This window comes from Pseudophryne corroboree, chromosome 11 (genome assembly GCF_028390025.1).
Source record: "Pseudophryne corroboree isolate aPseCor3 chromosome 11, aPseCor3.hap2, whole genome shotgun sequence".
NCBI classification, from domain to species: domain Eukaryota; kingdom Metazoa; phylum Chordata; class Amphibia; order Anura; family Myobatrachidae; genus Pseudophryne; species Pseudophryne corroboree.
In genome coordinates this window covers 294,417,727-294,444,957 of record NC_086454.1, presented here as the reverse complement: position 1 = coordinate 294,444,957, position 27,231 = coordinate 294,417,727, and the positions used below count along the sequence as shown (strand labels likewise).

At 43.0% G+C, this 27,231-nt stretch overlaps 1 protein-coding gene and 1 long non-coding RNA gene across 3 annotated transcripts in view; one reads left to right on the top strand and one right to left on the bottom strand.

Annotated features, from left to right (window-relative positions):
- The window catches only part of ZFHX3 (zinc finger homeobox 3), a 94,815-nt gene extending 88,576 nt beyond the window's left edge, over positions 1 to 6,239 (bottom strand). For both annotated transcript variants that reach the window (XM_063945467.1, XM_063945468.1), the window contains exon 1: positions 5,675 to 6,239. The gene's annotated coding sequence lies outside the window, so the exon portion shown is untranslated. The remainder of the gene's footprint in view (positions 1 to 5,674) is intronic.
- An 869-nt stretch (positions 6,240 to 7,108) lies between these two features.
- LOC134969485 (uncharacterized) lies at positions 7,109 to 26,043 on the top strand. Its single transcript, XR_010189494.1, has 2 exons — positions 7,109 to 7,432; positions 25,927 to 26,043. It is a non-coding gene; the product is annotated as an uncharacterized LOC134969485 (long non-coding RNA).
- The last annotated feature ends 1,188 nt before the right edge of the window (positions 26,044 to 27,231 follow it).

Sequence of the window (27,231 nt, the reverse complement as noted above, 5' to 3'; positions counted from 1 at the left end):
GCAGAAGACTAATTATTTCCCCAATAAAGATAGCAGCCATTAGACATTCATTGCACCAGTACTGTAGCACCATAGATGTTAAAGAAATTATAGACTGTAGAAGGCTTCTCTATCTGTGTAATTATGTACAGTCTTCTGTAGAGTAGGCAGCCCCCACAACCAAAAGGAGTAGGCCCCGATAACGCATATTTAGGCACTGATTCCGGCCACCGAGACTGTAACAAACAAAAGAATTTCATCTTTTTGGTCAGTGCTAATGTGCGGTTAAGGTGGCACAGGTATGACAGGTAGAACTGTAAAGAACCGGTAATGTCGAGAGCTTACTCCACATAACAATGCCTGAGTAAATTATTATATATCTATATATCTTGATAAATGCCATTCAGGTTCTGTTGCTGTGGAAACCAACGCTCAGCTTTTTTTAACTGGATATTCAGAGCAGACAGAGGCGGGTTTGGTGGTGTTGGGTTGGAGGGTGGGGGGGGGGGGGGGGGGGATGAAGAGGAAGAAAATAAATAAAAAAGGTCTCTCAGATTGTCTGAGGGTTCAGTACTCTGGGTACAAACTACACCTAATGCCGAACCATCAGAATACTACCCCCCAGCCCCAGCCCAAGTAACCCTTGGGCTAATGTGAAGCAAAAAAAAATAAAAAAAATACACCTATGCTTTCAAATAGACAATGCTTGGTAAAAAATATAACTTCCACACGCTCACATCCTTTCAAACCGATTTTAGATCATATGCGTACGAGAAAGAGGATAAAATCAACAACGAACTACAGTGTTTTAGAGGCTGGTCAGACAGGTACATAATAAGTAAAAAGGGAGGAAAAGAAGAAGAAGAATAAAAAAAAAAACCAAAAAAAAAAAAAACACAACAACCCACCACTGCCTACTGCGGGGTAAAGCAGTCTCCAATTTTGATCGCTACTGGAGAGAAACAGAACAGAGGTAGGTTGACCAAACATCCAACAGTTTATGGAATAAAAAGGTGCAGACAAAAAAAAAAAAAAAAAAAAAAAAGGAAGGACTAGGTTATTAGAAAAAAAACATTTAAACAAAAAAAAAAAAGAAAAAAGGAACACACCACAGCGGGAGATATTACAGACCAGATGAGAACAAAAGAAAAACACAAGTATTCCAAGCAACGCCATTCTTTCATGTATTAGATATAGTAAATGAAGGGGACAAAATTACAGCTCCCTTGGGGAGTGAAGTAAAAATATATTGATTTTTTTTCTTCTTTGTAAATACCAGCCCAGAATTCCGTGTATGCTGACAGGATGGTGTTGTGACATATTCCTTTTTTTTTTTCTTAAAGCCACAAAACGCAAGGCCCTATACAGTGTCGTACCTACTGACAACTAGGACAAATAGGGGTAAAAGGGGGCGAGAGGAAATAAAACCTATTGCACACTTGATGGGTTAAGAAACATTTGAAGTTAATGTACCAAGAAATTGGTACTGGTTTTCCTCCGAAAAGATTTTCCAACTCATAACTGTAGCATAGAAATGGACACTGCAGTTAATGAGTACAAAAATGAGAATTTCCAGTTGTACATAAGGGAGATTGAGATGCGCAGTATTTGTGGGGCGCTGGTCTGCTCCTGTGCCTCACCGTCCACTGCCCACATCTTGTGTTTATTCCTCCTCATACAATGAGAAGTCGGATGGATTTCGGAGATCAGGGAGCACACATGAATCTCCTGATCCCCTGCAGTCAGACTGAAAAGCACCTTAGCTCAATTCTCATTGAACAAAAGACCAGCAGCTATGGGGCACTAAGAGTTTACCCTGGGGTTTCGCAGCAAGCCAAAGTGTCAACACAGAGAAGCACTTCCAGCCATTGCAGGCTACTGGAGACCACAAAAAAAGGCCTGAACCCCCTGACTCCTAAATGCCTTCATCTGGTTTAGAGAAACATCGTCATGTCGTGCATAGGCCACAGTAATAAAGAGAGGGGGGGACATTTACAAAAAAAAAAAAAAAAACCCTCAAAAGTAAAAACTGGTAAATCAATTATTGGAAAGCACAACATACTACATGCATGACAATGTAAAGCAAAGCGTAACAGGTTTAAAAAAAGAAGAAAATAAAATCCACAGAACATTTGACAGACCCGAAGTGATATAAAAGAGGTAGCGTAGTGATCTACTTTCGCTTCTCCCAGCATGACACTGTCAGAATTGGGATTTGCAAATGACTTGGACATTCATTGTATAATGTTTTCCGCTCTTTCCAAAATGAAATAAAGAATAGGAGAAAGTGAGGAGCAAGGGGATGGGTGGTGGTGGTGGTGGTGGGGGGGGGGGGTTACAAATTCGGTCTGCAATTATTTTTGTTTTCTTCCTAATTTCAGCACAATAGACATGTAGCTAACACCCAGACACGTATTCCATCCAGACTATACAGATCTTGAAAATGTGCATAATCCACATTTAACAAGGGTTAGAGAGAGTGATAAAATAAAAATGGACATGACGTCTACTGATCAAACCAGCTCAAGAAAAAAAAATATATATATACATTTATTTTTAAATCCACTACTGTGAGGACAAACATCCACTTTTAGGAAGGGAGATGCTTGAGCCAAATGCTTCGGCAACTGCAGCTTTTCATGTTCAGATACTTAATATTTATTGGTGTTTAAAATCTAAAAGCCCTGGCTTGTGTTTGACTTAATACAGGGCCAGACAGAGCTCCTAATGAGGCAGCATTACAATCAGCCTGTAATGCTGAATTTTTAATGCAGCTTTGGATTCTGTTACATAATAATTTGAAGGAAAAATAATAATAATACAAAAATAAAAAGCACCAAAAAAAAAAAAAAACCATTGGAACAGGGACAAGGTAGGCCAACATTGAGCCACCGACATTTAAAAATATTTAAATCAGTACAGTGTTCAAAACACGGCAATGTCCAAGTCCCCTGCGACAGAACTTGTCTAGGGGGTACCAGGGAACTGTGATGTCTCCGAAATTCCATGACTCAGCCGGATATTGTTGACGAGAGTCCAATGGGATAGGTGTTAAAAAAATAAAATAAAAAATGAAATAAAAAGAATTTAAATCACGAATGAAGATAGCAGCTGCATCGCGACTAACTGGACGCAAGGCCTCAACATTATGGAATACCCAGATAAATGATTAGAAACTCACCAGTCCATTATTAAAGATCCCAGTCATGCCCCGAGTGGGGGGGATAATGCACCCAGGTGTCTTCATCAACAGGGGACTGGTATTGGCAACATATCAAGCACACATATCTAACACTCCATGCCCCCATAACTGCAAAATCAGAATCACGGCAATGATTTACTGATTACAAACATGATAACATATTGTTTAACTATGACACCACAGGATTGTACACAACTCCCTTCCAACAGGCAGAAAGACACGAGCTCAAAATAAAATATGGTGGTCAGGCGAGAGGGGGAGGAGGAGGAGGGGTGACATGAAAAATAAATAATAGCAAAACATTACTGCACCCAGCCTATAAATTCTTATTTTACATTAATCACAAAAATGTATCTGAAAGGCCAAGAAACGCTCACGTAAAATATATATACATCTCTAAATGAAGAAAAAGGGTTGGGCTCACGTTGAATTATCAGGCAGAAAAAGAGCTTAAAATACTTTCCATTTCTTGTACTAACAAATTACAATTTAAATGTCTTTTTTTTTTTTCCCCAAGTTGTAGCAACAGGAATAACTGGTCTGGTACGATGGGCAGCATATTCAAAACTGCTTTGTAATATGATCTACAGACCTAACCTTATTTGCCTGAATTCAATAGGGTTTGCTGGTTTTGTTTTTAGCTAAGCTTCAGAGCAAATACTTCACAGGCAGGTCGCAATCTACAACACAAGAGACGGGGGACACGGTGAAAAATGAAGAGGCAGAAAAACCGGAGGGGAGGAAGGGGGCCAGGAAAGATTAAAAAAAAAATCTAAACCAAAGCAGCTGGTATTCTTTTCTCTTTTTGTTAATGTCGCTTCTTAGCATATGAGCTGACCCCGTTTTGTCGGGCAGCTTTTCTCATTGCAGGATCCCCTGCACCTTCCTTCACAGTTTCGAACTTGATGTGACCCTAAGGAGGCCATCAGAAAGCCCAGGAAAATTGTTCCATATTAAGAAGAGGGTGACGGGGAACAAAAACATAATAATAAACACGGGGGGTCATATTCAATACTTGTAAGCAGGAGACGGGCCTACCCACAGATGCACCGTAACTATAGAAAAATGGAGCCTGAAGCTATTTTTTACAGCCTGCATAAAAATGTACATATACGTACACTGGCACTTTATATATCAACATAAAAACCACACAAATAAAAATAAAAAAACTCCAAATGTAAACATAAATAATTCTAAACAAATCAACGGGATATGTAATTGTGTGACTAAAATAAATACAACACAACATCTGGATGTGGCCAGGAATTGGAAAACATCTAGTAAAACATCATGCAGTGTATGATGGTCAGAGGGTGAGGGTGGTAGTGGTGGTGGTGGTGGTGGGGGGGGGAGTATAGGTCTCACTGACCCATCTGAGGACTGAAGATGTTCAGCATCAGCACCTCTCACCTCCGAGATGCAAATCCTCTGACACTATACTCTATTTCCAGCTGATCAACATACACAGCAGACAACTAACCAACCATTACTGGGGATGTAAGGATGGAAGTCACAGGTCAACCTCTAACCCATGTAAAGGTGACCTCCAAACACAAGTTGGGGGTTGCATACTCCCTTTTTTTTTTTTCTTAGAAAACATTTTTTTTCTTTTTCTTAAAGTATAATCTTCTCCTGGCTCCTACGAGCAGTAAAAAGGAATCAAGAGCAGCTAGCGTCAGCAGAGAAATCAACATACTTCCCCTGTCAACTAGAACACAATACCCCCCAAATATTCCAAACCCCCAACAATCCAGATCCTAGCCTGCTGCCCGCACAGAGCGATTATGAAGCAGTGGCTACCCATAGGGGGAAGGCTGGCCAGCCCAGACCGCTGAAAAGTACAGGAAATGAAGGAAAAAAGGATTTCCTACAAACACTTATTGATTATGGAAATCAGCTCTACATTGTGTGTGTTCTCTCTCCCCCATAGCAAGCAGAACCCATTTCACACAAGGCACTGGGATAAGCAAAAGTTACCAGGGAATACAGAAATAATCCCAAATAACACAAAAGGACAGATCTTGCAGCATGACAAAGAGAAGCAGCTCCCAGAGAGAGAGTGACATCCTATACTTTGTATCACTGCTAAAACTGACATTGGGGAGGTGGGGGGGTGGGGAGAGAGGGACCTAGAAAGGAGCAGAATAAGACACCGGGTACCCCTACTGATTCTTCCACCCAGAGCATTAAGCAGAAAATCCAAACTCACTCATCCCCCAATGCAGAATCCTCAGGAATAATGCAAAAATAAATAAAAATAAAGTTATTTATGCAGGGTGCCCCCATGGTGCCATTGGCTACAGAGGATAAGTGGCTAGAGGGTACGTATGCACTAGGCTGGGGGCACCTATGGCAGATGCCAGTGCCGGGGGAGACACCGTATACAGTAGGCTGGGGGCACCTATGGCAGATGCCAGTGCCGGGGGAGACACCGTATACAGTAGGCTGGGGGCACCTATGGCAGATGACAGTGCGCACAGTACAGTGACATACCATCCAGGAACAGACCGGCTGCACATGGGATATGCCATGGATCGCTCTCCCGGGCACCTCCAGCTCTTCCTCCCGCGGCGGATCCCGGACACCACAGCAGGTCAGTCCTCCAAGTTTTTGGGAGGGGGGTCCCCCAGAGGGAGGAGGGGGGAAAGTTGTCAGATCCTCGGGCTGGCGGCTGGCGGCTCTCGGGCGCTGCGCCCTGGGCGCGCACCGGCTGGGCTCCGGGGGATAGTCCGCTCCGGCTTGGCTCGGGGTCCCATGAAGCCGCTCGGGATCAGAGCCGGAGCCGTGTCGGCTCGGTGGCTGCGGGCTCCGTGGGGCAGCCCGGGCGCATGGGGGGAGAGGCTCCGGACACCAGGAGCCCGCACTCACATCTGACGGTCGCCAGGCACAGGAGGAAAAAAAAGTCTTTGGATCTTTATTCTGCTAATTAGTTTCCTGCAAAAAATGGCTGATTAATTCAGTGCGCATGTGCTTCATTACACAGGCACGACGGGAAGGGCTAATTACCAGCGCCTGGATCAATGAGATTCAGAGGGGAGAGAGGAGAGGGGGGGAGAGAGGGAGGAGAGGGGCTGGGGGAGTGAGGGACAGCAGGGGCTGGGGGGTGAAGGACATAGGGGACAGGGGGTGACTGGGGGAGAAGTGTCCTGGAATGAGTATGGGGGGGGGGGGGGGGGGGGCAGAGGAATTAGGGGGCGGGGGGGGGGGTAAAGGAATGGGGAGGTATATGTCTGGGGGGTGGCTAAGGGGGTAAGTGAGGTGCTGAGTGGTGGCACAGTGGCAGAGGATAGGGAGCAGGGCACAGGTGAGTGGGGAGGGGGGCAGTGCTGGGGAGTGAAAGGAAAAGTTTGTCCTGGGATGACAGACTCGGCTGTAGCCTCTTATTGCATGTCCCTGCATTTCTCTAGCCCTGTGTCCCTGCTTTTCTCCATCCTTACTACGTCCCTGCTTTTCTCGACTCTTATGACATGTCCCTGCTTTTCTCTAGCCTTATTGCGTGTCCCTGCTTTTCTCTAGCCTGACGTCCCTGCCTTCCTTTAGACTTGTGTCCCTGCTTTTCTCGAGCCTTATTACATGTCCCTGCTTTTCTCTACCTCCTCAGTGAGAGTACATGAGAGGGAATGCGGGAGACCAGCAGCACGGTTAGGGGGGAAGGGGGGAGGGGGAAGGAGGGAGTGGGACCAGAGCACAGAGGACCCCCATAAATAAGGGACCCCCCTTTTCTATGTTCTAATGACATGTGTATGTGCAGCGGATGGCATGTGTTGCTACATTGTATCAAGTTTCTCCTGTGCATCCTTACCCAACTGGGGGTTGCACATGTATGTAGGAGATGATGGGCGCACAGTAGTGCTGGGGGGGGGGGGCACTGCACAGCCAAAGTTGTAGTGAAGTTGTGGCATCTGAGGAGAGGGGACCAGAGGGCGTCTGAGTGGGGTTAGGGAGGGGCAGAGGGGGTGTTGTCAGAACTGACCCCGAGGTATTATTTTGGGAGACAAATGATCAGCAGCTGCCCCCTCCCTGGGCAGCAGGAGCCACCCTCAGCCACCTGCACACAGCGAACCGGGGAAACTGCTGCGAGGAGCGGGCCGTGTGCTCTGGCTGTGCTGTATCCTGGCAGAGGTTACAGGGTATGCCAGCCTGGCCCTGGCACATGTGACAGATAGGAAAGGGAGGCCTCTTCTCTCACCCACCTGAGGGGCAGGAGGTTCCGGGCACTGGGGTGCCAGAGGTGGGGGCTGCATTGCACAGGTAAGAGGGTTGCCCCCCTACACACACATACACTCACACACACAAACACACACACACACACACACACACTCACTCACTCACTCACTCACACACACACACTCACTCACACTATATTACACCCAGACGCATGCATGATTCCCATCATGTACATTCTGTACGGTACTATATACACATTATATTACACCCAGACACATGCACTAAGATCACTACATCCCCATCATGTACATACTGTATATAGCACCACATACACATTATATTACACGTGCATGTTGAATACTACGTCCCCATCATGTACATACTGTATATAGCACCATATACACAGTACATTACACATGCATGTTAAATACTACGTCCCCATCATGTACATACTGTATATAGCACCATCTACACAGTATATTACACATGCATGTTGAATACTACGTCCCTATCATGTACATACTGTATATAGCACCATATACACAGTATATTACACATGCATGTTAAATACTACGTCCCCATCATGTACATACTGTATATAGCACCATATACACAGTATATTACACATGCATGTTGAATACTACGTCCCCCATCATGTACATACTGTATATAGCACCATATACACAGTATATTACACATGCATGTTGAATACTACATCCCCATCATGTACATACTGTATATAGCACCATATACACAGTATATTACACATGAATGCTGATCACTACATCCCCATCATGTACATACTGTGTATAGCACCATATACACATTATATTACACATGCACATTGGTTAATACAACCCCATCACACAGGACACAGCCAGCAACAATGTGTCAAGTTCAATTGACACTGTCATCCCATCTTATCTCTATATACTGCTCTCTATACATACTGTACTCACTGTTATTAGATCCACAGACGCTTATACATACTGTACTCACTGTCATTACATCCACAGACGCTTATACATACTGTACTCACTGTTATTACATACCAGACGCTTATACATACTGTACTCACTGTTATTACATCCCCAGACGCTTATATATACTGTACTCACTGTTATTACATCCCCAGACGCTTATATATACTGTACTCACTGTTATTACATCCCCAGACGCTTATACATACTGTACTCCGTTATTACATCCCCAGACGCTTATACATACTGTACTCACTGTTATTACATACCAGACGCTTATACATACTGTACTCACTGTTATTACATACCAGACGTTTATACAAACTGTACTCAGTTATTACATCCCCAGACGCTTATACATACTGTACTGTTATTACATATACACATACATCTGTTGTATTTTTTATTATTATTATTATTATTATTATTATTAGCTGACAGCACATTGCAACACATAAAATAAGTAATTTTATATTACAGGAAAAATAGTTTGTGTATATGTATATTATCTATAGTGTGTGTATTATAGATTCTGTATAGGTACGAGTGTGTGTAGATAGGTGTGTGTGTGTGTGTGTGTGTGTGTGTGTGTGTGTGTGTGTGTGTGTGTGTGTTTATTATATATACTATGTATATGTGTATATATATTTATATAGTGTGTGTATATATGATTTTATATATAGATATTTATATATACACACAAACACACACACAGATATATACGTGTGTATATATGTATGTATGTATGTATGTATATATGTGTGCGCGTGTTTGTGTATATGTATGTATGTACGTACGTACGTACGTGTGTGTGTGTGTGTGTGTGTGTGTGTGTGTGTGTGTGTGTGTGTGTGTGTGTGTGTGTGTATACAAATAAATATGTGTGTTTTAATGCCATCACGATGGCCAGTGTATATTATGCATTAAATTAATATTTGTAACATTTTTATTAAACTCTACAAATATTTGCTGTTACTTTCTGCGAGGTTACATTGAATATGAGTAATAGGTGAGCACGAAATTTAAATGTAAAATGTGCAGTGTATTCAGTGTATCACGTTTCCTTATAAGGAGAATTTGAAAGGACCCCTTATGTTATTACATACGTATATAAACTTAGATTAATAGCAATACATGCATGAAGAGGACCAACTTGTGCGCAATACGCACACATATAATATACATATACAGTATATAAGAATATATAGCATACATGTCCATGTTTCCGTGCACTGGTGCAATGTAGCTGCATGTGGCTTTGTGTGCACCCTGACACTATTATGTCTGTGACATATATGCCATACGTGTGGGGCAATCCATGGTGCCGTGCTGCATAGTGGGTGACTGATATCCCGGGTGTCGGCGGGTGCGTGCTCCGTGTACCCCCTCTGCTGGCATGAGGAATGATGTATACAAAGTTACTCCATATGGGGAGAATAGCGCAGGGTGTCAGGGGCACATGCGTGTCAGATCAGCACCCTGGGGAATAGAACCGGGTATTTTCGTTGCAGTAACGTCGTCCCCAGTGCTATGTACTTATATTCGTTACAGCGGCGAATTCCACCGCGGACCGCATTGGTATTCGTTATGTAGAGATTGTACATAGGACAGCACATGTGTGTTCGTTGCGGTGTGTCTGTGCACATGGGCTGGAGTACAGGAGCCGGCTCGGGTGTCCTCCTGTATCTCGGGTGAGAGATGGAAATACGGGCTGCGACTCCGAGGGTGGCAGGGACTCTCTCTGGGGAATCGGGAGTCAAGAGCACTTTCTGGGTCCTGCCCCCAAAGTGCTTATACTGGGGTCCTCCATTGTTCCCAGGCCAGGGTCACCCTATTCCCCATGCCATTCCCACTCCAGAGTCATCCTATTCCCCGTGCCATTCCCACCCCAGGGTCACCCAATTTCCCGTGCCATTCCCACCCCAGGGTCACCCAATTTCCCGTGTCAGTCCACTCCAGGGTCACCAGTGAGCTGGAAAAGTTTCTCGTGAAAAAGAGAATCGGGATAACCAGATACCTGCAGTGATCCCGACTATACAGGTGTATATACATATACACAGTCTCACACACACTAGAAATATTTATACCCACAAAAGCACACACACATATAAATATATTTGGAAACACACACATATACAAATACACACACACACATATATATATATATATATAAATATATATATATATATACATACATACATACACATATATATATAATTATACATACATATTTATTTATATATACACACACACACACACACACACACACACACACATATATACCCCCCCCACACACACACACACACACACACACACACATATATATATATAACTATACACACACATTTATTTATATATATATGCACACACACACAAGCATGCATATATACCCCCCCACACACACACACACAAACTCTCTCTCTAGATAAAACACACACACACACACACACACACACACACACACACGATGTGTCCATAAGCTATGTGTTTATATAGTATTTGCAGTAGTTCCCGGTGCGTATATTATTTATACCATTATTATGTTTGCATGCAGCCGTGTTATTATTAGCAGCATGATGTGACACATAAAACACACGTGTACCCACGCACACTGTGATTGACAGGACTATGACCCCCCCATGGACATCCCCGGGAATAGAAGTTAGAGGACAGGGGAGGCCACTGGCCAGTAGAGTTTGGGTCCGGGCAGGCAGGGGGGTCTCTGAGGGCCGCACATTTCACCGCAGCTCTGAGCTCTCACTACTGTCTGCCCAATAACAGCACACCCCAACCAGGAGCTCATTCCGGGGCTGCTGCTGCTGCATGGGGAATCTCCCACACAGACCCCCAAATAGCTGCTACTACTTCCCACTGTATATTCCATCTCTGTTACATAATGCTGTGTATACTTACTATTCTCATGATGTCATCTGTATTGCATACATCATGTGCATATTGTATTTGTGTGTGTGTGTACACACACACACACACACACACACACACACACACACACACACACACACACACACACCTATACACAACTATAGGTATGAAGGTTCACCAACAACAGCATGTATTTTTTATATCAATGGCGATATAAATATACTATTTTTGGTGTATCAGTGTACATGTGTGTGTGTGTATATATATATATATATATATATATATATATAATTACCAGTTATTTATTTATATAACGCACACATATATATATATATATGTATGTATCTATCTACTCCCCATAAAAAAAATTAAAATAGTATATTGCTACAGAATTGACATGTAGCTATAAATGGCCTTACATAGCTATTGGTGTGTGTGTGTGTGTGTGTGTGTGTGTGTGTGTGTGTGTGTGTGTGTGTGTCCTCTACTCTTGCCTTTCATTTCATTTAGATTAAGCATTGTTACTGTATACAGTATATACCAATGGGCCCCACCATCTGGGGCTGAACACTTGGTTGTTACAAAATGTGGAATGCCAATGCAAAGTGATATTTTTTGAATTAAAAAGTAACTAAAGTAGACAATGTATTTTTTTTCTCTATGACAATCATAATGTTTAATACTTCATTTGTAATGTACTGAAACAGTGGTGTGCCTGATACGCATGGGAGCTGGTAGGTGTATCATGTTACCAGAAACCTGAGGATGTAGTGTTCCTACGCACATATATGTGGGTCTGTTAATATATATATATATATATATATATACATACACACACACACACACATATACACAAGCACACATACAGTCCACTAAACATATCAGTGACCTTTATGGGGACATATATACAGCAAACGTTGAGTTTATTGCAGTCATTTTAATAGGGACCCTAGCTCAGTAGTATTATATGGGATGTTAATATGTTACATAATATCTGGCGTATTTGCCAATGAAAGTATTAGCACCAGTTACTTTTGAGCATGTTGTGGACATATTCTTGGTATATACTATGTAGACTGTGAAAGAGAATTAAGTAATGGTAACATATCATAAACAGAGTAATTCACTATAATATCACATTTGTGTATATGCTTATCTGTATTTTGTACTGTTACACTATGTTTTTACACATGGTATCACTATTGTCAATATTGCACGTAAAACATTTTATTTTGGATAATAATAGGAATGGGAATTAAATATATAATTTTTGAAGACTCATAGACTAAAATATTCAGCAACATCAGCCAGAGGGGTCCAGGTGGTGCATGTGGTATAGTGATTTCATGCATACATTGTATAATCTGGCTGGCCTGCACCAGAGACAATGCCTGACCCCCCTATCCATTAATGCAGACCCAACACTATAATGTCACATATTCATAGGTTGCTATTATAGCGTGATACCTCTATACCAGCAATGTTCCCAACCAGCTTCCAGCAGCAATCGCTTTCTAGAGAATACACCGACAATTGGGGCCTGTAACTCCGTGTCTATGCCCCTATGGATCATTATTATTATTATTCAGCATTTATAAAGCCACAACGTTGAATGCAGAACTGCACAAATTTTTCTAAAGTGCATGAACACACAATGGAAGTGTAAAGTGAATATACTATATTAATCTCCCTATTTAGGAGCGTTTACAATCTAATGACAAACAAGCAGCTAAGGCTTATTTGCATTGTACTGACATGTATATGTTTTCCAACTGTAAAGCGCAACAGATTTTGCTGCGCTATTTAAGAAACTGTTCATTAATTAATTAATTAATTAATTAATAATATTATTCTTATTTTGCAAAGAAAATCATGTCATTTTGGTAACAGGTGAAAATATGTAATTTCTTGTCCCCAGGTATTGCCCCATAAAATTCTGGGAAGCTGTAGGTGGTACATGCACAACCTGTAATTACTGTGCACAGGTCACCAGGCTGCGGTGGACTACGCAGGTGGCACCAGGTCCAGATTGTCTAGCGTGGATGCTATAGAGCAGCGCGCCTGGCAGTTGATGGGCGAGAAGTGTCTGCCATCGAGAGTGATGACTGTGGTCATAGCTGCAGTTTGGAGGCCTCGTATACCTTATGTGTCTCACAGTGCAGTGTACTGTATATCTCCTAGCCCTGTCTGTCTATGCCATGTCCTGCATTCTCTCTTTAATACAGCATGTACTCTCTTAGCCTGATGTGCCCATGTGTGTCATCCATTATTTCTCTGCACCAGCTGCAGTTATGCTGGATATTAATACTTGGTTGCTAAACATTTTTTTTAAATTGTTCCTGTGCTTATATATGTGCGTGTGCGTGTGTGTGCGTGTGTGTGTAAAATGTTGAGTCTCTCATATCCAAAATGCTTGGGACCAGACGTATTTTGGTTACAGGTATCAGATTGGAATATTTGCTTACCAAAATGAGACATCTTGGGGTGGGACCTGTGTACATACACAGAATGCATTTATGTGTCATATACACCTTATACACACAGCTTGGCAGTCATTTTATACAATTTTTTTAAAATAATTTTGTGCATTAAACAAAGTTTATGTACATTGACCCATCAGAAAGCAAAGGTGTCACTATCTGAGTCATGTTGAAATTTTTTTTGGATATAGGAGCCTCAACATGTGTGTGTGTGTATGTGTGTATATATATATATATATATATATATATAAACACACATGTATTTCGTCAAACCATAAAAGTTCCTTTAAAACTTAACTCTTAAACGTAGGTTAATTCAATTCTGAAACCACCTCCCCAGGCTATACCACCCAGTCACTCCCGCAACCCGTACACAGTTCATATAAAATTTTCTATGCCCAATGTGGCTTTAATCTATCGATAATAGTTATAATTAATGTAAGTATTTTTTTCTGTTGCAGTCTGGCTGGACCAATATACAATTGTGGTACTAAATCTCCTATTTATGATTACCTATGCTATACCATGGGTCTTTAACCTGTGGCCCTCCAGCTGTTGTGGAACTGTGGCAGGGCATGCTGGGTTGTGCAGTTCCACAGCAGCTGGAGGGCCGCAGGTTGAAGACCCATGACCTATACTGTAATTTGTAGCTTGCAGAGCCCGCTTACCTCTTTGTCTGTTTTGTGATATCCAGCCTTGTTTTTACTGTACTTTTTGAAGTCATTTAAAAATGAATACAGTATTATTATAAACTTTAGACTGATGTTAATGACAAATATTCTCTGTACAGCGCTGTGTAACACGGTGATGCGTAATACACAATGATAATATTAGTCTCTTGTTCTGATGCTCCTTCCCTCTAGTCTCAAGGGTTTAGCTGCCGCTGTCCACTATAGCAAACAGCTCTGGAAAAAAATAATCCTAATGACCACACACAACCTAGAGATGCACGAAGACCAGTGTAAACAAAGAGAATATACCCTACTATTTAGCAGAGCTCCTCATAGCGACCAGAGGAACATTTGTTACTGATGTCTGTGTGTAAAACAAAAATCACCAAATTGCAGAAATAGTCATTTTTTAATTTATTTATTTTTTTAACCTTTTTCGTATTATTGAACATATGGAATAAGGGTATTTGGTTAGAAGATCCTCATATTCACAAGCACATAACTTAAAATATGTAATAGCACCAACTTTATATTTATTTAGATTTATAGATTGTAAGCTTGCGAGCAGGGCCTTCCTACCTCTATGCCTGCCTATTGTTACCCAGTTTTCTATCACTGTTGTTTCCAATTGTAAAGCGCAATGGAATATGCTAATAATAAGTGTATATATATACATATATATATATATATATATATACAGGTTGAGTATCCCATATCCAAATATTCCGAAATACGGAATTTTTTTGAGTGCGACTGAGATAGTGAAACCTGTGTTTTCTGATGGCTCAATGTACACAAACATTGTTTAATACACAAAGTAATGAAAAATATTTTATTAAATGACCTTCAGCCTGTGTGTATAAGGTGTATATGAAACATAAGTGAATTGTGTGAATGTACACACACTTTGTTTAATACCCAAAGTTATTAAAAATATTGGCTAAAATGACCTACAGGCTGTGTGTATAAGGTGTATATGTAACATAAATGCATTCTGTGCTTACACTAGGGTCCCATCACCATGATATTTCATTATGGTATGCAATTATTCCAAAATACGGAAAAATCCGATATCCAAAATATCTCTGGTCCCAAGCATTTTAAATAAGGGATACTCAACCTGTATATACTAGCTGTTCTACTCATTCTTCACACAGGAGTTTCTGATTTTCCCGGATGTACATATGAGTGTTAAAAATGTGGTAAATCTATAGAGATGTAAATTTGAGACGTCATAATGTAAGTAAATATTAATCCATTGTTCTTGCTGTTACCCGAGAAGCACCCGTAGCAGATACGGTAAAAAGAGGCAGGACTATTTTCGTAGTTTATTAAATTGTACACACTCGAGGTGCAATCCAAATTTTGATCCGATTGTCTGTTGGGAGTTATCGTTCACGCAATGCAAGCCACGCATCGGTAATGACGTCATTATGTCAACCCCCTTTTCATCCCCTTAGGAGAGGTTTATTAAAATTCTGATTAGGTCATTTTCCTATTTCCCACCTGCAGAATACCTATGTTACATTTCAACTTCTTAACATATCGGGAAGTAAGAGAATTAGTGATGAGTGATTGAGTGAGTGAAGGCTTACACACACACACACACACACACACACACACACACATTTCTTTAAGACGCCTTATGCCCATTTTATATATATATATATATATATATATATAAAATACCTACAATCAAAATCTCAACAATGTAAAATTCCCAACAAGGTCAAAATACCGACATTTAAAATGTTGACAGGTCAAAAAGTCAGCACAAGTTTTTCGGTGTTTTTTTGTGTGTGTATGTCGACATAGGCTGACATGGACACCATATAAGTGTACCGGCATGCTTCGGGCTCGGAACACTATTATATTCCCCATCCAGGTCCACTGGGATGGTAAAGTATGAACAAGTTGGTTTCAATGAAAAACTCATGTCAACTTTTTGATCTGTCAACATTTTAAATGTCGGTATTTTGACCTTGTCTGTATTTTAAATGTCATTATTTTGACCATGTCGGTATTTTGACCGCCGGTCAATGGTTGCAAGGATTTTATATTTTTTAAGCTAAATTCACCTAACGACATTGCCAGTGTCCTTTGCCCTGCAACGGGCAATATCTGTGCGCATGATTATGTAAATAAGGCCCCAGAAAACCAGACTGCTGCTGTGTTGTAAAGAACCAAACCAGTCCATAAACCTGTTCATTAATAATAGCGAGACACTGCTCTAACAACACACTTGCAGGATACAAAAATAGACTAAGCAAACATCAAGGATCATAACAATACAATAATCTTTAAATATAAACTCCAATTAATAAATACAACGCAAACTTTCATTATTTTTAAAGAAAAAAGAAATAAATCCGTTTTGATGAATGTTTAATAGAATCAGACATCTGGGAAAAATGTATTACCACAGAGAAAAAAAACACACTCCAAAATTTTAACCTAGAATTACTTATTATTCCTAAAAGGCTCTCAAGTCCCAGAGAGAAATAAATAGATGTCGATTTGACTTTTCCCATATTCCTCTTTGCCGGTGAGATTCTCAGAACAGTGTTATTCAGATTATACAGAATAAATAGCAAAGGATGTGGACTGGTGTTTATTGGAATGCAGGAACTATGCTTGTTGTAATGTAATAGTGGTCAAATCATATCATTTTTCATGTTTTATTAATGAGGAAAGCAGATGAATGGGTGTGATGGAGTCAGTGTATTATCTCCAGGACACGGATAAGGTAGCGAGATCTGTGTTACAGCCTGCCCGTCTCCTGTTTTCTGCGAGGCGGCCATTTTGTCGGTGACCCAATATCCCTAAGCACACAGTCTGTTCATTCACTAGGGACCAGTTTATTTGTCCGGCCTACAAATGGATAGATAGCGACAGTGAGCAGTTTAAAGCTAAAATCCTGAATTTCTCTCTTATTTTTAGAACCAGGCAATGGGCTTCTTTTTACATGTCACTGCGAGCGATAACGTGGAAAAACGAGGCAGTTTTCCATCCCAGAACCAGATGATCATTGCTTTTAGAATCCTGTTCAAGTGAATGGGGAGGTTTTTTAAGAGTTTTTTTAATTTTTCAGTATAAAATGACTGAAAATACAATAAAAAAAACCACGTCTGGATGCAGCGTAAGTAGATCCACATAAGGGCCACACCATGTTAGCAACGCTGCCACCCATGCAGAAGGCTGGTGAATAATGAATCCACTTGCTGCTAGAAGTAGGAGTTATCTGAACCTCGTTGCTTTTTGCATGTGAAGTAGGGACAGCGCACCTGTCCTGATGGCAGACGTGCTTGGCACTGTCCGGCAGCACTGCAACGGCAGTGATTACTGCGCTGTGGCAGGTGCGGATCCCAGGTATCTGTAGTAACTATCCCTAGATAGTGAGATTAACAGTTTCAGTGCCAACAGAATTTATTTTTTTCGTGTTTGGAAGGCAATCAAGAACCAGGATTTTCAGGTTTGGCCCGATCTTCTTGGCATGCGCAGCTATACCCAGGGAGTGCCCATTCACAAATCTGAAATGCCCAAAGGCTGTACAAAATAACATGCCAAGAGGTGCGTAAAGCAGACAGGGAGGAAGAAGGCGGAATTCACTGAGAGCAGATTTGACAAGCACCCCAAGGCTACAGGAGCTATGGGAACAATACCTATCTGCATTTAGACACGTGCGTCTCCCAATACCACGCTACCCACAATATTACCTTGTTAGAGCGCACACATTATCACACAGGGTCGCTCACCAGCTCGTAAACCATGCTTCCAGGTCGCCGGATGGTGCTGGCCTTAACCCTTTAACTGCTGCTGGGCGACCAAATGTGGCTCTGCCAATCTCTCTACAGTTATATGCGCCCCGAGCGTGTACTCTGAGGCAAACACGTAAATAGAGCGTGTACTCTGAGGCAAACACATAAATAGAGCGTGTAGTCTAAGGCAAACACATAAAGAGAGCGTGTACTCTGAGGCAAACACATAAAGGAAGCGTGTAGTCTGAGGCAAATACATAAAGAGAAATGCATCACGTGTTCAGAAGGCCAACTATCAGAGATAATTCTAAGGAAAATAAAATACACTAAGGACACAGTCGTTCCGAATTGCAGGTGACAGGAAAACTGGAATTGCCACAGAAAGAGAAATTCTGAGCGAGGTGCAGTGATGAATGATGGGCGGTGTGTGTATGAGAGCAAAGCGGGTGTTGTGCTGAATGTATCACCCTGTACTCAGTGTAGAGTTATGCGACTGGCGTCTTTGTGGCTCAGCTTCTCTGAGCGATGGCTAACTGCATCTCCCTGCATCCCCAGCCCGCTGCCTGTCAGCAAACATGCGCACACTCCTGGAATTTCTCATCTGTTTACCTGGCAAGGAGCACATGACAGCTCGGAGTAAATGGTGACATGACACTCAGCCCCGTCACTTTCACACTCTCCCGACGCCTGGCGCCCTCCAGCAACCGGGGCTGCCTTCTCGGTGTCTAGTAGCTGGAACAGAGAACACACCCTAGTACAGCAGCGGCACACATACTTATTTTCTGTTTTCTGTCCACAAATAGACAGCAACGAGACGGATTCACTAGACTGGGAAAGCAGTTTTATTAGTACATGCACGTCGTGCTGGGCTGCATTTAATAGTGAATTGTCTATTTATTGTCAGCATCGGCACTGGTCGGATCTGCAAATCTCTTTTTCCAGAGGATTAATGATTATAACATTATTTTATAAGATTCTGGACTATTACAGTGGAATAAGTATAGTATATAAATAATTAAAAGCATTATTTTGATATATAGGGCGGAACGTACTAAAGGGAAAATGTGGGCAAAAATCCAGAAACTTCCATTTTCGGAATATGGCCGCATTTCCCATATGTGGCGTTACCCAATACAAGCCTATGGGCTTTTCTCCGCAATTCCCCCTGAGAGCGATGCCTCCCATCACCCCCGGTGGCTGCCGCAGCACTGTGCACATGCGCAGAGGGGCTCCCGGGTCCTAAAACCAAAAGTTCGTCATCGCAACAGACAACTCTTATCGGGAGAGCTGTAATTTGTGTTTTTAATCACATTTATAGGTACATACTGGAGTTATTTACGCCGTTATGTACCCGATCAGAAGCGGGATGTCTCACACCGCGGATGCAATGCTTAGTACATCCCTCCTATAAGGAGAAAGGAAGAAAGGCCTAAGAAGAAAGGTCTCCCAACTTGACCCTGGGGGTAGTCTGTAAAAGGAAAAGAACTCAAGTACTCTCTAGCGCTGATAGAAACCCTTATAAATCCACTATAAATAGGGTCTATGACACTAATGCTATGTGGGGTAATACCCCTGGTTCCCATTAAAGTAGTATCTGTGGTCCTGTTTCAGAGTTGGACGCAGCTGCATTTGCAACTTCATATTCTGAGTCAGCAGACATGCAAAAATATGCTAATGAGCAGGGGTTTTTGCTGACACCATCACTGATCCGCCGCTTGCCTACAAAGACTCAACATCGATCTCCATGGATGGAATGGGGCTCTTAAGCAACCAGGGCAGTGTATTGCCCAGTGTCTCTGTATGTGGGTGGCTGAGCTGAGCCCCAGGAGGCTGCGCTGCTCGGCCAGCCCAGGTTTCTCTATGCCTCTGTATGCAGTCGGCCGAATAGAGCGTTGGAAGGTTGCACTGCTTGGCCAGCCCAGGTTTCTCTATGCCTCTGTATGCAGTCGGCCGAATAGAGCGTTGGAAGGTTGCACTGCTCGGCCAGCCCAGGTTTCTCTGTGCCTCTGTATGCAGTCGGTTGAATAGAGCGTTGGAAGGTTGCACTGCTCGGCCAGCCCAGGTTTCTCTGTGCCTCTGTATGCAGTCGGTCGAATAGAGCGTTGGAAGGTTGCACTGCTCGGCCAGCCCAGGTTTCTCTGTGTCTCTGTATGCAGTCGGTCGAATAGAGCGTTGGAAGGTTGCACTGCTCGGCCAGCCCAGGTTTCTCTGTGTCTCTGTATGCAGTCGGTCGAATAGAGCGTTGGAAGGTTGCACTGCTTGGCCAGCCCAGGTTTCTCTGTGCCTCTGTATGCAGTCGGTCGAATAGAGCGTTGGAAGGTTGCACTGCTCGGCCAGCCCAGGTTTCTCTGTGCCTCTGTATGCAGTCGGTCGAATAGAGCGTTGGAAGGTTGCACTGCTCGGCCAGCCCAGGTTTCTCTGTGCCTCTGTATGCAGTCGGCCGAATAGAGCGTTGGAAGGTTGCTCTGCTTGGCCAGCCCAGGTTTCTCTGTGCCTCTGTATGCAGTCGGTCGAATAGAGCGTTGGAAGGTTGCACTGCTCGGCCAGCCCAGGTTTCTCTGTGTCTCTGTATGCAGTCGGTCGAATAGAGCGTTGGAAGGTTGCACTGCTCGGCCAGCCCAGGTTTCTCTGTGTCTCTGTATGCAGTCGGTCGAATAGAGCGTTGGAAGGTTGCACTGCTCGGCCAGCCCAGGTTTCTCTGTGCCTCTGTATGCAGTCGGTCGAATAGAGCGTTGGAAGGTTGCACTGCTCGGCCAGCCCAGGTTTCTCTGTGTCTCTGTATGCAGTCGGTCGAATAGAGCGTTGGAAGGTTGCACTGCTCGGCCAGCCCAGGTTTCTCTGTGCCTCTGTATGCAGTCGGTCGAATAGAGCGTTGGAAGGTTGCACTGCTCGGCCAGCCCAGGTTTCTCTGTGCCTCTGTATGCAGTCGGCCGAATAGAGCGTTGGAAGGTTGCTCTGCTTGGCCAGCCCAGGTTTCTCTGTGCCTCTGTATGCAGTCGGTCGAATAGAGCGTTGGAAGGTTGCACTGCTCGGCCAGCCCAGGTTTCTCTGTGCCTCTGTATGTGGGCAGTGGAGCTGAGCCCCGGGAGTCAATCAGGTGATCAAGTGAGATGCCGTCGCACACACTTCATCGGGCTGCAGCCTGCGAACACTGCCGCAGCACCATCCAGGTCTGAATTAGGTCCAAAGTTAAGTGAATATACTTGGCTCTTTTAAATAGCAAATTCTTATAGAGATCAGTGTACTAATATTGCAGTATACACTTTTCTCATTGTTTCAGACAATACCTGTATATTGCAGTGTCCCAGACACAATCGCTAATGGATTTTTAAATAAATATTTTCAGTGTTCCTATCAGTGCTGGAGAGTACATTTCCTTTTATTTCTAAGGTGTCACATGGCCACACAATTACAGATTAGGGGGGTCATTCAGAGTTGATCGCTCGCCAGCAGTTTTTAGCAGCTGTGCAAACGCATTGTCGCCGCCCACCGGGGAGTGTATTTTCGCTTTGTAGAAGTGTGAACGCCTGTGCAGTAGAGCGCCTGCAAAAATATTTTGTGCAGAACAAGACCAGCCCTGGACTTACTCTTCATGTGCGTTGATTATAACGTTGGAGGGTTGGCTTTTGACGTCACACACCCGCCCAGCGTTCGCCCAGCCACGCCTGCATTTTCCCCGGCACGCCTGCGTTTATCCAAACACTCCCTGAAAACGGTCAGTTGACACCCAGAAACGCCCCCCCTTCCTGTCAATCTTCTTGCGTTATGCCGTGCGTCTGAAAGCTTCGCTAAAACCTGTGCAAAAACACAAAGGACTTTGTACCCGTACGTCGCGCGTGCACATTGCGGTGCATACGCATGCGCAGAAATGCAGATTTTCAGCCTAATCGCTGCGCTGCAAACAACGGCAGATAGCGATCAACTCTGAATGACCCCCTTGGTTGGAAGGGATCATTGTTGAATGACCGTGCCTCCATAGATTTTTGTGTCACACCTGGAGGACCAGATTATACAGATCTGGTTGTTTGGAAGCCTGGCCAATCACAAAGTGCCTTTATTTCCTGATCCACATTCCTATAGGGGGATTATCAGGAAACCAGGTTCTCTATTCATCATCAAATTATCCAAGCGATGGTGTTTGGAACAGAAAAAGACATGTCTCTCTTCCAGTCACCTGCATACTGTATGTGACCTTTGTGTTCTGTAGCAGTTAGGAAGTATTGCTATTTACCAGTAAATAATGACAGTGTGTTCTTCTGTTGTTCAAAATAATTTTTGTTTAAGTTAAGTAGATGTTATAATCAGGTTTTACAAATCAATAAATAAATTAAATAAATAATTAATTAATAATAATAATAATAATAATTATTATTATTATTATTATTATTATTATATATAATACCATATACAATGTATTATTATGTTACACTTATTTTCACTATAATTGTGTAAACACCTATTATTTACTATTTTTTGCCTACAAATTCTTAGCTGAGATCCAATATTCTCTGCATTTTTGTATCCATTATATGAGAGCTGCATATATTACTGATGTCTGTGTGGGCGGCAGACACAGAGCATTGTAGGGATTGGTGGCTCCTGAGAAACAGCTCATAGAGATGGGCCCATAAACAAGCACTATTCCACCATCATGGTACTGTCTATGGTGTGACAGCTCTCACCTGTCACCTTCATCTGAGCCTCCTCCTCCCACTCTACTTCCTTATTTGATGTTTAGCAAGAGGAGGGTGGGGAGAAGAGGAACCACAGAGGACCACTTATGGTTGCCATCTGTGTATAATCACTCATTGCTTCCCACAGAAAGATCTTAATTGAAAGTAATTGACTGGCGTTAAGGGATTCTAGGTCGCATTTCCACTCCATAAGACATGCTTGCCAACTCTCCTGAAGAGTCCCGAACTTTGGGATGGCTCTCCTGGATGCCTGAAAGAGCATAACAGTACTCGCATCCTGCCCACTTCCCATTGGTAAGTGGCCAGCTCAGAGGTTTAATGATCCAATCTGCACTGAATTATGGTTTTGAACAGCAGGGGATGGAGTCATGAAGACGCAATTGTGACACCACACCACTCTCCCCCAGAGGGTTTTTTTTTTAAAAGTTGTCAAATGTAGCACAAATGCATACCTCCGAGCCATCCCTATTTCGTGGGACAGTCCTGATTTGAGGGGACTGTCCCATGATCAGAACGTTCGTCCCGATGGTGGGGGTTGGGAGAGCTCCCCTACTTTAGACATATGTGGGGCAATAAAATAGTTTTTTTATTGCCCATGACCTCTGTGGAACGCCCACATCCATTATGACACGGTTCTTCCTCAGCTCTCTGGATCCCCCTGCAGTCCCTTTTAGCTCACACAGTGAATGCACCTAATAGGCACCTGAAAATGAGGTGACAATAGGGACAGCAGTTATCAGAACAATGTGTAGTCCTGATTTGTATACAAGATAATTACAGATTTATTCTGTGCTGAATATTCTGTGCTGAGTACAACATTTTTATTACAGTTCTTATGCAGCTCACATTCTAGCTTATGTACAAAAGGGAGTTTAAAAAGGTATGGAGAAAAATATACATGCGGGGCCAACAGATGCTTGTGTGTGACCCTAAGGACTATATAGCATGGTACATGTATTTGCTATTGTGCCTACATACCTGAAGTCAATTGTGTCATTTTTTTAAGCAAAGAGATAGGTGACTTGGAGAGGAGCCTTAAATAAGCAGATAGGGATTCTTCCAATTTAACAATCCCACGACCAGTGATAACAGTAGTGTACTTACACTTCTTTTGTTTTTTGTTTTTTTCTATAATGCTTGTACTCATCTTAACATATATCTAATGAAAGTTTTTTTAACGTCTTTATTAATACGATTCATAACCATTTTACACCAGTCCGAAAACCCAGATTATTGCCAGGTCGACCATGGTCAGCTGCCAGTGTAAATGGCAAAAAAAAAGAAAAGAATCAATTTACCTGCCAATCCTACCCGGGTATCAACCAGGGTTCAGCACAGGTATAATCCATGTTCAGGGGCAGTGTAAACGGGTAACCCGGGTCATTCGACCTGGGACTGGTTTACCGCAATGGGACAACCCACACCTCCCAACTGCTGTGTCCTGTATGTAGTTGGGGGACAGGGCACATGCGTGTCTGCTGCTGTCTGCGCTGCTGTGCAGACAGCGGTGGTGCCGGGGTGAAGGTGAATGGATGCCGCTGTCATGAGTGGCGCACGTTTTCCATCAGCACCCCGATGTGAGCTCGCCGGCTGCATTTATCCAGAGTTTATTTTACGCGCCTCAACAGACGCAAAAAAATAAATATAATCCCTGATGGCTAAAGGGTTAACGGGGGCCGTGACCCTGTTAACGCACGAATCCGTGAACTTTTAACAAATGCTGTATATCAACGCCCATTAACATGTTACGTTAATGGGTGTTAAAAAGTGATTCGGGTGAAAAAGGGGCAGGAATTGAATAGCCTCAGGCTACTGCCCTAAATCACCCCACGTTAACTTAACAGGGCTCACTGAATTCGGCCCGTAGTTTAGTAAATGGGGGTAATTCAGAATTGATCGAAGATGTGCTAAATTTAGTACATCTACGATCACTTTCACAGACATGCGGGGGGACGCCCAGCACAGGGCTAGTCCGCCCCGCATGTCTGGTTCTGCCCCCCCCCTTGCACAGGTACAAAAGCATCGCACGGCGGCGATGCTTTTGTATCTGAAGAGTAGCTCCCAGCCAGCACAGGAACTACCCGTCGCTCTCTGGGTCGCAGCGGCTGCGTGTGACGTCACGCAGCCACAGCAGCCCGCCCCCCCCCCCCCCGCACAGTCCAGGCACGCTTGCGTTGCCTAGACTGCGTCCCCAAAAACGGCGGCCCAACGCCGCCGGCCCACCCCCTCCTACCCAGCGAACACCTCTGCCTGTCAATCAGGCAGAGGCGATCGCATCTCTGGTATGTGCCGGCACACTGCGGCGCCTGCGCAGGCGCAGTTCAGACCTGATCGCCCGCTCTGCGATAATAACGCACAGCAGTGATCAGGGGGTAAATTTACTAAGATGGGAGTTCTATTTAAGATGGGATGTTGCCCATAGCAACCAATCAGATTCTACTTCTCCTTTATCTAGACCAGAGATCCTCAAACTCGGTCCTCAGGACCCCACACAGTGCATGTTTTGCAGGTAACCCAGCAGGTGCACAGGTGTATTAATTACTCACAGACACATTTTAAAAGGTCCACAGGTGGAGCTAATTATTTCACTTGCGATTCTGTGAGGAGACCTGCAAAACATGCACTGTGTGGGCCCCCGAGGACCGAGTTTGAGGACCTCTGATCTAGACCCTTCTAGAAGATAATACCTGGAATCTGATTGGTTGCTATGGGCAACTTCCCATCTTAAATAGAACTCCCATTTTAGTAAATTTACCCCCAGGTCTGAATTAGCCCCTAAGAGTAACCAACAAACAGCTAACAATTCAGAGAGCGGCTGTAAATCATGTCCCAATGCTTTCTCTGTTGACAAGCAGAGACATTATCTTTTGAAATGGTTGGTTAGCAATAAACTAAACTGCTTAATCCTAAAAATGATATCTCCGGAGATTCCCCTTACTCAAGAAACTTGCTCCAAAAACAAAATGTCTTGCCAGAAGTCATTACGGCACTGTGTACAGTAGTGAGCTGTGAGGATGTGTTATTTCAGCCAACACGAAAATATGTCAATTAAACATGAGGTGGAAGAATCCTAGTGGTTTAATTTTGTGTATCTGTCTTTTGTCTCCTCTAGATAAGTATTGGAACGTTCACCGGCTAACATCTAATTGAGCACTAAGCTGTCTGCTGCAAAACTCACTTTTGTTTTTTCTTTTGTTTTCTTTGGCAATGAATAAAACAAATAAAATACTGTTTGTGTTGTGTGTTCTGTTTACTCGACTTTAGCAACTGCATGTTGAAAATGCACCAAAAATGGGTGTAACTGTAAATACAGATTCAGAATATATAGTATGCGAGGAAGACTTAAATCTACAGCAACGAGGTTCCTGGATCCATAATGACCAGGAAAGTGTGGGGCGAAATGACTCTTCAGTTAATTATATGTTCAAGGATTGGCTCAGTGGTATAATTATACGCTTCAAAGTCATGTGACAAAACGTGAAGCCACACCTCCCATCCCCAGTTAGTAATGGATAACCAGTGAGTCAGATCATGTGCATACCATCAATAATATAAGGCATATATTCAGGGGTTAAGATGAGGGGCGATTGTCAGCAAACAGATTTTGGGTATGAAAGCAATTTAACTCCTGGTCCTGGGGAACTTATTAGTGTCTTATGATATATATTATTTTATGGTTTTACAAACATCAGAGTTAAGAATATAATAATAGACTATGTACCCATCTTGCAAGTACTATAAAAAAAAAAATGTCACACAAAATAAGAATGCACTACATGAGAACATTCCTCCTGATCACAGGTGCTGTATATGTGCAGTTCTAAATCATGGTGCAAGTTGTATTCACGTGGGAAATCCATTCAAAACACTTATAATGCTGCTCAAATGCACTTGTGTCTGACTCAAATTTATATATGTAATGTACAAATGGGAGCAATGGGGGTTGCCAGGAGCAGGGTGACAGGACGAGAAGCTGCAGCAGATGGAGGGGCAGACCAAGGTGATGCAGGTACAATATACTAAGATATAAATATATGTATATACAGGGTCGGACTGGCCCACAGGGGTACCAGGGAAACCACCGGTAGGCCCCACTGCCTGAGGGCCCATTCCTTCCTCTAGGGATCAGGTTCCAGACTGTGCACTTGTATTATACATGGTAGATATGTTGCATTAAACTGCACTAGACTATTGTGTATTTCAAGCCTCTGTGGAGGCTGGCCACACCCCCTTTGTAGGCTGACCACACCCTTAAGTATGGGCCCATATCACTCCATTTCCCCGGTGGGCCCTTCATGGCCCAGTCCGACACTGTGTATATATATATATATATATATATATATATATATATATATATATATATATATATACTAAGATATAAATATGTGTGTGTATATATATATATATATATATATAT